A 13,984-nucleotide genomic window follows, 5' to 3' on the forward strand; every position below is an offset into this window, starting at 1 on the left:
GATAAAGAATGTTCACCCTTTCTTTTTTTAATCTTTGTTACAGAAGTTGTCTATCAGATGCATAAGGAAGAGAAGAGGGTTATGCTCGGAAATAAATGTGATGTAAAAAAAAAACTCAAATCAATAAAAATAAGATAAATCTATAAATGAAGAAAGGCCAACCTGCCCCCAGTCCTCTCTCATCTATACTTCCCTGGGGGAAGGGAAGGCATAGACCCTGCAGGGATTGAGTGGTGAAGAGGAAAGCGAACCACACCTGAAGCTGGGGGGACCACAGCTAGAATTCCTGCTCTGCCTCCTAATTCCCTCTATGTTGTTGTTTAGTGGTGTCCAATTCTTCAAGACCAGGTGAACCATAGCATACCAGTGTGGTACAAGAGGTTTTCTTGGCAAAGATACTGGGGTGGTTTGCCATTTCCTTCCCCAGTGGATTAAAGCAAACAGAAGTTAAGTGACTTACCTAAGGTCACACAGCTCAGGTCTCCCTAACACCAAGCCCAGTGCTCTAGCCACCGAACCACATGGCTGCTTTAATACCTCTATGACCTTGGGCAATTCAATTAATCTCTCTAGGCCTCAGCTTCCTCCTTTTAAAATGGAGGAGACTGAACCGGTAAGATAGAACCCTTCCACTTCTCAATCAAGGATCTTCTTCTGGTCACCCCAGTTTCATTGATGATTTCAAATGCCATGTTTTTTGGAGGCTGAGGCCAGACCCAATCATAGGATTATAGATTTAGGGCTGGAAGAAACCCAAGCGATCCTCTAGTGTCTAACCCTCTGATTTTACAGAAGACAAAACTAAGATCCAGAGAAGTTCCGTCTGTCTGTGTCTTAGGCAGGCAGGCAGCATTAATGTTTATTGAACACTTGCTATGTCCAGCACTGCTGGGGATGCAAAGAAAGTTTTTTTAAAAATGGTCCCTGACCCCAAGGAGCTCACATTCTGGTGGGAGAGACAACAGGCAAGCATATAGCAGATATATATGGGGCATAAGTAGAAGGTACTCTCAAAGGGAAAGGAGTGGGTGGGGGTAGCGGGGAAGGGCCTCTTGCAGAAGGTGGGATTTGATCTGAGTCTTGAAAGAAGCAAGTAAAACCAGGAGGCAGAGGTGAGGAGGGATAGGATTCCGGACAAAAGGGACAGCCAGTGAAAATTCACAGTCCAGAGATGATGGGTCATGCTCCAGGAACATCCGGGGAGGATGATGTTGCTGGATTGTAGCATTTCTGGAGAGGAGTGAAGTGTAAGATGATTGGAAAGGCAGGAAGGGGCCAGGCTGTAAAGGGCTTTAAAAGCCAAACAGAATTTTATATTTGATCCTAGAAGTAATAACCGGTAGAGTTTACTGAGTAGGTGAGTGACACGGCCTGACCTGTGATTTAGGGAGATCACTGTGACAACTGAGCGTATGATAGATTGCAGTGGAGAGAGACTTTAGTCAGGGAGAGAAGCCAGCAGGCTATTGCAGTAATCTGGGCACGAGATGGGTTGGGGTAGTGGCAGTGTCAAAGGAGAGAAGGTGAGTAGATAAAAAATGGTGTGAAAGTAAAAGCTGCACGAATTAACAACATATTGCATATGTGTGATAAGGGCAAATAAGGGTCTGGGTATGGGTACTTGGGATGCAGGTCTGGGCGACTGGGAATATGGTAGCACCTTTAACAGAAACGGAAAATTCAGAAAAGGAGAGGATTTGGCATGAAAGATAAGAAGTTCCATTTTGGATATGTTGAGTTTAAGGTGTCAACCAATCAGATAGCATTTATTAAGCACCTACTGTGTGTTGGGAATTGTGCTAAGTTTCAAACACAGAAAGAGGCAATTCCCCACCCCACCCTCCAAAAAAACAACATAACAACAAACCAGCCCCTGTTCTTTAAAAACTCACAGTCTAATGGTGGGGATATGTCTATAGGATATCCATTTCAGGAAGTCCAATAGGCAGTTGGAAGTGAGACTGAAATCAGGAGAATGAGAGAAATGATTATTAAAAACTAATGATTTGGGGAGATCCAGAGTTCCCCCTTTTTCTAAAGTCCTCATTTTAAGGCTCAGTCTCTGAAGGAGCTTGCTGATTATGAGATTGAATTAACTCTCCTGACTCTCATTCAGACCCCAGGTTTGGGTGCGGATAAATTCTTTGATTCAATTGCCCAAGGCTGAGCAATTTAGAAGTAAATGACATAATCAAAGTCACATTTCCTTCAGTTTTCTCTCATTAATTGTTAACCAATCAAAGTTGATTGCCATCCTTAGGAACACCCACTCTTCCAAGGGCATATAAACTGTGAGCCCACCCATGATTTCCTTTGGCATTTGAGACCCGTTTTATTGATAATATGCTAGCATTATTAATAAAATGATTAATTACTCAGAAACTATGTCTCTTAAACTTTTTAAGCGTCACAAGAGAGATTAGAGCTAGATAAATAGATTTGAGAATCATTTGCAAAGAGATGATAATGAAATCCATGGGAGTTCATATAATATAAGAGAGAAGAGAAAAGGATCAAAAACAGACCTGTAGGGGGATACCCACAGTTAATGGGCATGTTCTAGAAGAAGATCCAACAAAGGAGAAACTGACAAGTTGTCAGACAGGTAGGAGGAGACCTAGGGAAGCAAGAGAAACCTTCTTTGTTCACTAGAATAGAGGAGAATGTCTTTGAAGGACAGTATCTTACCTCTGGCCTCCTTCTGCCTACCCAGGGACTTGAAATCTTCTACTATAACTTCATTTTTAAAATTAAGTTTTTAAATGAAAATGTAACAAGCAAACATTTCCACTCATCAAAGTACAGAAAAAGAAGGTTGTGTACGAATCACAAATCTCTATTATGTACAATTTGCTTTCTCTTTTCAAGTATGTATTAGATAACACAAGGGTGCTAACACCGCTCTACTTATCCAGCCACCCTCCTGAACTTCCTTGTGTTTTCCCCTTCATCTTTTAGATAGTTTCGTTGGTGCACTTCTCTTTCTTGTCTTTTTTTCCATTGTGATCATTACTTTCTCATTTCCAACACACACACACACACACACACACACATACACACACACACATACACACCCCTCTCCTGGTAACAAATGAGTATAGTCAAGCAAAACAAATCCACAGCCTGATGCTTCTCTTCTCCACTCCAACAAGAGATGGGAAGCCACAGTTCACCATCAGCCTTCTTGGAGTTCTGTCCGGTCAAGGCATGGTCATCCTTCTCTCTTTCAAAGTTTGTCTTCCTTTACGTTTTTTCAGTCACTGCATGACTGGCCTTCTTCTGGTTCTGCTCACTTCATTCTGTATCAATTCATACACACCTCTCCAAGTATCTCTGAATCTTTCCCTTTTGGCACCTTCAGTGCAATAATATTACATCCCGGTCCTATACTGACATTCATTCAGCCATGCCCCGGTTAATGAACACCCACTTTGTTTCTCATCACTAACGACAACAAAACATATTACCGTGTAGATTTCTGTATATATGGGTTCTTTCTCTTTGTCTTTGATTTCTTTGGGGGTGTATGCTTGGCAGTAGAATCCCTGGGTCAGAGGGGATGCATGGTTTCATGACTTTGTGGGTATAGTTTCAATTACTCTCCAACTTTTTTTAAATCATTTTTTCAGTCATGTCTGACTCTTCATTACTTCTTTCGAGATTTTCTTGGCGAAGATTCCGGAGTTCAGTCATTTTTCAATGGTGTCCAATTCTTCATGACCCCATTTGGGGTTTTCTTTGTAAAGATACTGGAATGGTTTGCCATTTCCTTTTCCAGCTCATTTTACAGATGAGGAAACTGAGGCAAACAAGGTTAAGTGACTTGTCCAGGGTCATACAGCTAGTAAGTGTCTGAGGCCAGATTTGAACTCACTTTCCTGACTCAAGGCCTGACATTCTATCCACCTAGCTGCCCACATTTTCCACAATAGCTGGACCAGTTCACAGCTCCATAGAGATTCATTTTTCTTCAGTCTTTCTTAAAGATTCCTAGGTGCCCCATAGGAAAAAGGAAGCCAGTTAAACTTTCATAGTCATTGCTGGGATGCATTGACCACTTCACATCAATGTCCATTTGTAAGCAACCATAAAATCGTCTGTTTAGAGCTGGGAGGTGATCTCTAGCTGATCTTTAATAGGGCTCAACTAATCCAGCCACATTATACAGATGTGGAAACTGAGGCTCAAAGGGATTAAATGACTTACCCAAGATCACACTTACATACCAGGAACTACAAAATTACCCTTTCTCTGGCACAGCACTTTTATCTTTGCACCACCCCCCACCACCACCCCCCCACCCCACCACCCCCACTCCCCCCCACCCCCCCACCCCCCCCACCCCCACCCCACCCCCGCCCAAACCTCTCACAGATTATCCACTCCAAATCACTTACTATTATGTGAGTACCTGGGTGGTCCATTATCTCTCGCTCTCTCTACATAATTAGCCCAATTCCTTTTCTCTCTTTGAGCACAATATGTCACTGCTACTGTGCTGTTGCCTAGGGTCTCCCTCTCCATCCCCCCATCCCTGCATCATAAGTCTCTCTGTTGCCCTTTGTGTGACCCAAAACGTTGATTTTTTTGAGGATTGTGACATTCCATAATTCTCCTCTCCTCTCTTCTCCCTCTTCCCTGAACTCACTTTCTCTCTCTCAATAAAGTATTCATTAAATATACATATATGTGTTTCTATATGTTTGTGTATATTGAGAGAGACTTCCATGTAGCCTATATTGTCCTCTTTTGTCTCTTGATCCTGAACTATATTTTCCCACATTTTTGGGATATCTCTCCCCATTTCCACCCTCTCACCGAAGCCTCTGAGTATTAAAGCATATGTTGATTTACTTTAAAGTACATTATCAAGTTCTTAATAGAATTTCTCTACATCTTCATCCTCTGCAACAGCTGTTGGTGCATAAGCTGCAATTATCTTCATGCTGATTTTTTTGCTTATACTTATCATAAGCATTGTAATGGCAGATGACCAAGTGTCCCATGAAAAAAATAAATTTAAAAGTATTTATTAAGGGCTTACTATGTGCCAAGCCTTGTGTTAGGCTCTGGGGATACAGATAATAATATTTGTGCTTGCCTTTTGTGGAAAGCCCCACCTTTCCAAGAAGTACTTGTGAGAAACATCCTTCCACTGAGCTTCAGCTTCCTCACATTACCTGGTTTCATTTATACCAAGCATCCCAAAGAGTTATTTGATTCAGTTCTTCCAGTGGTGGGTCAATCCAATGGCTGTTAGACCAATGTGTGGATCTCACATTTAGAGTCCCAATGGTTAAGTTAATATTTATAGATGGTCTAAAAACTCTGTGATTCTTAGCACCATCTGTCCTCATTTCTGCTACTCTGCCACCATCTTTGCAGAAGCAGATGGCCCAAAAGGACTGAGGACTGTGGGGCGTTTTTCTTTGTTTCGTGGATTGCCATGGCCTAAGAATTCATCACATAATGACCAGCCTACTGGCTGCTTTATAGAACCTTTCTATGCTGAACTAGGCTGGTCGTTAAAAAACAGACCTAGGCTGGTTCCAGGACCATACTCATGTCAGAAACTGATATGAGAATTTTGTTGGCATAGTTTTTAAAAACCCAGAGTCATCTCATTACGCTGCAAGAGACATCGTGAGAAGATTTTGTGGGAAAAATGCTCACAAACTACCGATGTGAGGTGGGCCAGGAGGTGGTACATGCCTATAATCTCTGCTTCTGGGGGAGGCTGAAATCTGGTGTGGATTGCTTGAGCTCAGGAGTTCTGAGCTGCAATTAGGCTCAAGCTAATTGGGTGTCTAAGCTAAATCCAGAACCAATATGGCAAGCCCCCGAGAGCAGAAGGCCATTCAGGTCGTCTAAGGAGGGGCAAACCAGCCCAGGTCAGAAAAATGGAGCAGACTGAAGTTTCTGTGCCAATCAGTATTAGGACCAGACCCATGAATGGCCATTGCATTTCCAGCCTGGGAAAAATAGCCCAGTCTCAAAAAACAAACAAACAAACCCTAACGTAAAGTAGGAGCTACAGGTTACCATTACTGCCATTTTCACTTTGTACCTTCCTGTTGAACATATGATTTTGGGGGACCTAACCTGTGATTTCATTGGCATAAAGAACTCCCCAAAAGGAAACTCCTTCTGCCCATACAGCTGAACACAACCTAGAAAGTGTCAGGGACTTCTGCTGAAGTTATGTCACATAGCCAGTATGTTGCAGAGATGGCACTTAAACCCAGGTCTCTCCAGGCAGGTAGGTGTGGTGCAGTGAATAGAATGCTGGACCTTGAGTCAGGAAGACCTGAGTTCAAGTTTGACACTTCCTAGCTGTGTGACCTTGGGCAAATGACCTAACCTCTCGGTCTGCCTCAGTTCCCTCATCTGTTAAAAAAATGACCATACCTAACCTAACCTTGCAGGGTTGCTGTGAAGATTAAATGAGATAATATTTGTAAAGTGCTCCAAGAACCTTAAAGTGCTCTAACAATGCTAGCTATTACTCATTATTATTCCTAAGACCAAGACTGGTTCTCGAATGAAAATGCCTCCAATATATCGTGTTGCTTGTTGTCCGTTCTCCAAGGGGACCAAAATGACATCACTATTTTGGGTCAAGGTACCATGTTCCAACTGTGGCTGATCAGAGCAATATGAGCTAGGAAGGCTCTATCTACCACAGGTTGGGCACAAACAGTCCAGACGAACATTTGGAGTAGAGACATTTCTAAATTTGTACATCTCACATTTCTATGGAGCTACTGCAATTCTGCTTCGATCATAGAGCACAGCGCCTTCTTTGATGTGGGCACACCATGCTGGATGGGCCTCTGCTAGTGTCTCCCATATCACATAATTGCTTTCCTAAGTTCTTTAGAGAGACCTTGAACAAGTCTTCCTATTGCTTCCTCTGACCTCCCTGTAAGCTTGTGTGAGTTCTCCATAAAATAGCCTTTTAGGTAAACACACAATTGGCATTTGAATGCTGTGAGCCAGCCCATCAGAGTTGCACTGTCTGTAGCTGAGTTTGAATGCTTGGCAGTTTAGCTCAAGAAAAGACCTCAGTCTGGTACCTTATCTTGACAAGTGATACTGTGTATAAGAGTTACCTGTGTCTCTGTATTATTCCTTGACCAGGTTGTAAATTCCATGAGGGTAGAGATCTAGTCTTAGTTAAACTTTCCACCACCTCCAGCACTTAACATAGCGCTCTGCACAAGGACAGCTCTTTTTTTTAACATTTTTATTTAAAGTTTTGAGTTCCAAATTCTATCCCTCCCTCCCCTTCCTCAGATGGTAAGCAATCAGATATAGGTTATACATGTGCAATTATGTATAACATTTTGATATTAGTCATTTTGTACGAGAAGACTCAAATAAAATAAAAAAATGAAAGAAAGTGAAAAATAGCATGCTTCAGTCTGTATTCAATTAATATCAGTTCTTTCTCTGGAGGTGGATAATATGCTTCATCATTAGTCCTTTGGGATTGTCTTGGATCATTGTATCACTGAGAATAGCTAAGTCATTCACAGTTTTTTATGGAACAATACTGCTGTTACTGTGTACAATGTTCTCCTGGTTCTGTTCACTTCACTTTGCATCAGTTCAGGTAAGTCTTTTCAGGTTTTTTTTAAATCATCCAAGCTTGTCATGATAATATTCCGTTACAATCATATACCACAACTTATTTTGCCAATTGATGGACATTCCTTAGATTTCCAGTTCTTAGCCACCACAAAAAGAGCTGCTGTAATTATTTTTGTACAAATAGGTCTTTTCCCCTTTTTTCAGATGTCTTTGGGATATAGATCTAGCAGTGGTATTGCTGGATCAAAGGATATGCACAGTTTTATAGCCTTTTGGGCATAGTTCCAAACCATTCTCCAGATCAGTTCACAACTCCACCAGCAGTGCATTAGTGTCCCGGTTTTCCCGCATCCCCTCCAACATCTACCATTTTCATTTTTTGTCATATTAGCCAACCTGATAGGTGTGAGGTGGTATTTCAGAGTTTTTAATTTGCATTTCTCTAATCAATACTGATTCAGAACATTTTTACATGACTATAGATAGTTTTGATTTCTTTGTCTGAAAACTGCCTGTTCATATCCTTTGACCATTTATCAATTGGGGAATGATTTGTGTTTTTATAAATTTGACTCAGTTCTCTGTATGTTTAAGAAATGAGGCCTTTATCAGAGATACTCGCTGCAAAAATTTTTCCCCAGTTTTCTGCTTTCCTTATAATTTTGGTTGCATTGGTTTTGTTTGTGCAAAAACTTTTTAATTTTATATAATCAAAATTATCTATCTTACATTTTGTAATGCTCCCTATATCTTCTTTGGTCCTAAATTCTTCCCTTATCCATAAATCTGACAGATAAACTATTCCATGCTCTCTTAATTTGCTTATGGTATTATCCTTTAGGTCTAAATCACGTACCCATTTTGACCTTATCTTGGTGTACAGTGTGAGATGTTTGTCTATACCTAGTTTGTGCCGTACTGTTTTACAACTTTCCCATCAGTTTTTGTCAAATAATGAGTTTTTGTTCCCAAAGCTTGGAACTTTGGGTTTTTCATATGCTAGATTAATATGGTCATTTACTATAATATAATTTCTACCTAATCTATTCCACTGATCCGCCACTCTACTTCTTAGCCAGCACCAGATTGTTTTGATAATTACTGTTTTGTAATATCGTTTGAGAGCTGGTACAGCCAGACCACCTTCTTTTGCATTGTTTTTTTCATTGATTCCCTTGATATCCTTGAGCTTTTGTTCTTCCAGATGAATTTCGTTATTATTTTTTCTAGCTCTGTAAAATAATTTTTGATTGTATGGCACTGAATAAATAAAGTAATTTTTATTATATTGGCTCAACCTACATGAGTGATTAATATTTTCCCAATTGTTTAGATCTGACTTTATTTTTGTGAAAAGTGTTTTATAGTTCTGTTCATATAGCTCCTGGGTTTATCTTGGCAGGTAGACTCCCAAGTATTTTATATTGTCTACAGTTATTTTAAATGGAATTTCTCTTTCTATCTCTTGCTGCTAGACTTTGTTGGTAATATATAGGAATGATGATGATTTATGTGGGTTTATTTTGAATCCTGCAACTTTGCTAAGTTTGTTAATAATTTCAAGTCATTTTTAGTTGATTCTCTAGGATTTTCTAAGTATAACTTTATGTCATGTGCAAAGAGTGATAGTTTTGTTTCCTCATTGCCTATTCTAATTCCTTTTTCTTCTCTTATTGCTATAGCTAACATTTTAATACAGTATTAAATAATATTTAACATTGTATTAGATAATAAATAATAATAAGTATCTTTGCTTCACCCCTGATTGTATTGGGAAGGATTCTAGCTTATCCCAATTACACATAATGCTTGCTGATTGCTTTAGATAAATAGTACTTATCATTTTAAGGTAAATTCCATTTATTCCTATGCTATCTAGTGTTTTTAATAGGAATGGGTGCCATATTTTGTCAAAGGCTTTTTCTGCATCTATTGAGATAATCATATAATTTCTGTTGTTGACAGAGTATCTATATTGACAGAATACATATGTTAACAAATAATTTCTGTTATTGACACGGATGGTTCTTAATTAGCATTCCCTGTTGCTATTGGTGATAAAGAAATCTTGCCAAGACTCTTCCTTCACTTGGGCAGCTGGATCCCATCTTCTGAACTGTCTCCTCAGAGAATGTGCCCCATCAACCTTCTTCTCTCTCCCATAGCCAATCTCTCCATCTCCACTGAATCCTTCCCTCCCATGGTCCTCCCCCAATCATGTTCAGCTCTCCTCTGCTCTTAAATGAAGGAATAAAAACAGTAAGGGCAGGTAGGTAGCTCAGTGGATAGAGCACCAGCCTAGAGTCAGGAGGACCTGAGTTTGAAACAGACCTTAGAAATTAATAGCTGTGTGACCCTGGGCAAGTCATTTAACCCCATTGCCTCAAAAAAAATCCAAAAACATTTCAAATTCTCTACCTCCACACAGAGAGAGCATTGGATTTAGAGTTTGAAGACCCAGGTTCAAGTCTTAACTGTGTGTGCTGTATGACCTTGGCTCTCAGTATCCTCACCTATTAAATAGGGAGAACCATGCCTTCCTCCTTCACAGAGCTATTGATAGGATCAAACGAGATGATGAATATAAAACATTTCATGAACTGTAAATCAGCATATAAATACCAGTTACTATTATTATTATTATAGTTTTCACATATGTGTATCCTATCTCTCCTATTATACTCCTGGGCATTAGGACAAGTTGACATCTCAGATCTGCTATTAATTAACTGTGTGGTCTAATGCAAATTATTTGGCCTTTCTGAGCCTCAGTCTCCCCATTTGTAGAATGAGGGGAGTGGGAGGGAAGAGGACTTCTGTACTGTGCTTTGTTCATCTCTGTCTCCCTCTTAGCCCGAGCAGAGGGCAAGACACCCAGCAGGGACTCAGAGAAGGGATGGCTATAGGAAAGAACATCTCTCTGACAGATAAGGTCTCCAAGGATCCGCCACCATGTCAGGGCCCAGCATTTCCCTCTTCCCCCTGGTCCCTGCCCTCCTCCCATCTGACTCATCATCTTCAGGGACTGGGAACAGAAAACTCACTCTGGCACATGGCTTATAAAACATGGATATCAAGAAGCCTGCAGTGGGCCCTGAGAGTGTCTGGTGCCACTTCCAATTAATTCTGGGTTTTTCATTATACCGTTATTAAAAGCCAAGTGGACAGCAGGAAGAAGGCACTGTGACTGGGGCAGTATATTAAGGAGCCTGGTCTTGCCTCAGGATACTTTATGATCTGTCTCTGGCAATTATGGCCAAGCCTTATGAAGGGCCAAGCAGGGGGATTTGGAGTTCATAGAATCATGGAACCTTAGAATAACAGAATCTTAGAAGCTAGAACCTTAGAATATTAATAACTGGCCATTTACATGTCACATTAGAGTTTACCAAGCACTTTACAGACATTTGCTCAATTGATCCTCATACCGCCTTTTGAGGTGATTATAAGAGATATCATTATCCCCATTTTACAGATGAAACTGAAACTCGCAGAGGTTCAGACTTGTATTTGGAGTGGGATTCAAACCTAGGTTCTCTTTTAATTCCAAGAAAAATTAGAATACCGAGCCTTAGAATTTTAAAATCATAGAATCTTATGTATCAGAAATATGAATCTTTACTATTGGGACATGGTTGCCTCTAGCTCTCTGAGTTTTAAGTGCCAGCACTGGAAGGAGCCATTACTGCCCCCCCCAACTCTAGCCCTTTCTTTGACAAATAGCTCAATAGGCCAATTTACATAGCCCACCCCATCAGTCCCAGAGAAAGGTAGAAGGCAGAAAGTCAAATAGAATAGCACAGGAGTGCCTTTTCAAACCCTACCCCCCCCCATTTATTCTAGAGGGATGTTGACCTGAGCAGGTGGTACCTCACTAGGATGCTGGGGAAGGGAGCACATATGCCTGATGTATGTTTTCACTCTAAGCTAGCCAGGAGTGGGAAATAAAACGTTGGTATAATGGCATACTCCCCACTTCAGCCCTAATTTATGTAATTAACAAGATGCTTTGCACCCTGATACCTTTATCAGGTGGGGCTGCCACCTTGATTAAGTTATAGAAACAATCAAAGGTGTAAATTTGATATGACCAAATTCCTATACAACTCCAGTGAATTGCAATCAAAGGTATAAACTACATCCAGTAAGATTTGAATGAAAGCAGATGATAACAGACAGGGAAATGTCTTGTGGTTGGCCGAAGAGAATCAATCATACCCTGTGGAGATTGGCTAAAATAGCAAGCCAGTTCAGAATCTAGACTCCAGTAGCAGACCAGTCTGGTAGTCAGGCAACCCCAGCCAAAACCCTCACAGGAAATTGCTTAAGGGGAAGGAGAAGAAAGTCTTTGTCTCCTCACCCCTCACTGCATACTCCCTCTACACACTACTAGCCAAACCTGAAGAGCTTTGAAAAGTCAAATGAGTTGGACTTCCAGTTGGTACTGACACAGTATCCCAAGAATAACAATGGTAGCTGCTGCATTGAGGACCAAGAATAAAGACTAAGCATAACAATGTCCACTGACTCACTGCCAAGGAAAGGAAGCTCTCTGGGCATCACTGATGCTTGGAGCCCAACAGAAAGAACATGCCCCAACGGGGAATTTCAGGAGGAGCCCACAAAGGGAGAAAAGGACTTTCAAAAACCAAGAGCTGTGAGTCACTCCTTTGCCACATGTATGCTCTAAGCCTGAACCCATTCTCCCCAGGAATCTTGCATAGACTGAAGCAAAGTGTGCCCTAGATTTTAGAAGGGATTGTTTCTATGACAACCGACCTTCTTATACCTGCTAAATAAATACTGTTTTCTAAGAGCTAATTACCTTTGTCTGGCTAATTGATAATAAATAAGGGAAGAGAGGAAGGATATACCAGATGGAAGCTCTTGAGCAAGTATACTAGAAATGACCCCTGACCCCTCAGAGTTGTTGCTAGAAGCTTGAAGGAAGAAGTAGTCAACCACCCACTGGGGACCCAACTTACTAGTGTGAAGGGGAGTTCAGGAAGCAGGCTGGAGTGGGGTGCTCCACTGGTCAAGTAAGATGAGTACAGGTTCCCACAGCCACCTAAAGTGGCTTTGTGTGTCCAGTGGCACTCTGGGACCCAAGTATAACAGAAGATAGAGATAGCCAAGAGGCAGTCAGACTCCTAGAGGGCAAAATTGCTCTAACACTGTCAGTTGGGGTACCGAATTTCCCATCAGCTGCACTGCTTTTGGACTTCTACAGCATACTCCCGTGCCAGGTGCCTTCCCCCCACCCCACACTTCCTCCCCTACATCTCCTTTTTCAGCTTCCTTTTGTGTGTTGCCTTCTCCTATTAGACTGTAAGCTCCTTGAGGTCAGGGACTGTCTGTTTTCATTTCTATTTGCATCCCTGGCACTTAGTACATCACTTTGTACATAGTTAATGCTTAATTAATGTCTATTGATTAACTACCCACATAATTAATTGCTCAATTGTCCCACTGCTTGAGTGAGTTAGACTTCAGAGATAATTGAGCAGACTGGTAGATGCTGACAGGAGGCAAGGCTACTTTGGTAACTGATGGGGAAGAAAGTAAGGGCTTATTCTTACCTTTCCCCTTGATGGGACCCTACCAAGAAAATTACTGTAAGTTACACTGTATAGGTCTCTAGGGTAAGGGGAAAAGGAGACCCACCAGAAGGGAGAAAGGGAATCTCTTTTTTTTTAAAGAGAGCTTGATTTATAGCCTGTGTTTTTACATTGCCGATGCTTCCCCCAGTATCTCTCTCCCAGAAAGCCATCCCTTATAACAAAGGGTTTTTGGAAGATGACAAAGAGAAAAAACCCAACAAACCAATAAGCACATTTTTAAAAAGTGACATTATACAAAATGTTCCATGCCTGCGGACCCCCCACCTCTTCAAAAGAACAAGAGGAGGGGTCTTCTGATTGCTCTTCTTTAGGGTCTGAGCTTTTTTGTTATCATTTTGCAAAGCTCAGTTTCAACCATTTTTGAGGTATTGTTCTTTCCAATCACACTGCTGTAGTCTGTTGTTTTTCTGGCTCAGCTTACTCTTCAATGCACCACTTTATGTCTTTCTGTACTTCTGTGTATTCAACATGTTTATCTTTTCTTACAGTGATATCGCATTACATTCATGTACCACAATTTATTTAGCCATTTTCCAATCAATGGACATCTACTTTCTTTCCAATTCTTTGCTACCACAAAAAGCGCTGCTATAAATATTCTGTTGTGTACGAGGACTTTCTTCTCATCAATGACCTTCTAGGGAAATAAGCCTAATCGTGGAATCACTGGGTCAAAGGGATTGGACATTTTAGCCACTTTATTTGCCTGATTCCAAATCAGTTTTTAAAATGGTTGTACTAATTCATGGCTCCATCAATAATGCATTAGC

The sequence above is a fragment of the Trichosurus vulpecula genome, chromosome 1 (assembly GCF_011100635.1).
Source record: "Trichosurus vulpecula isolate mTriVul1 chromosome 1, mTriVul1.pri, whole genome shotgun sequence".
NCBI lineage: Eukaryota > Metazoa > Chordata > Mammalia > Diprotodontia > Phalangeridae > Trichosurus > Trichosurus vulpecula.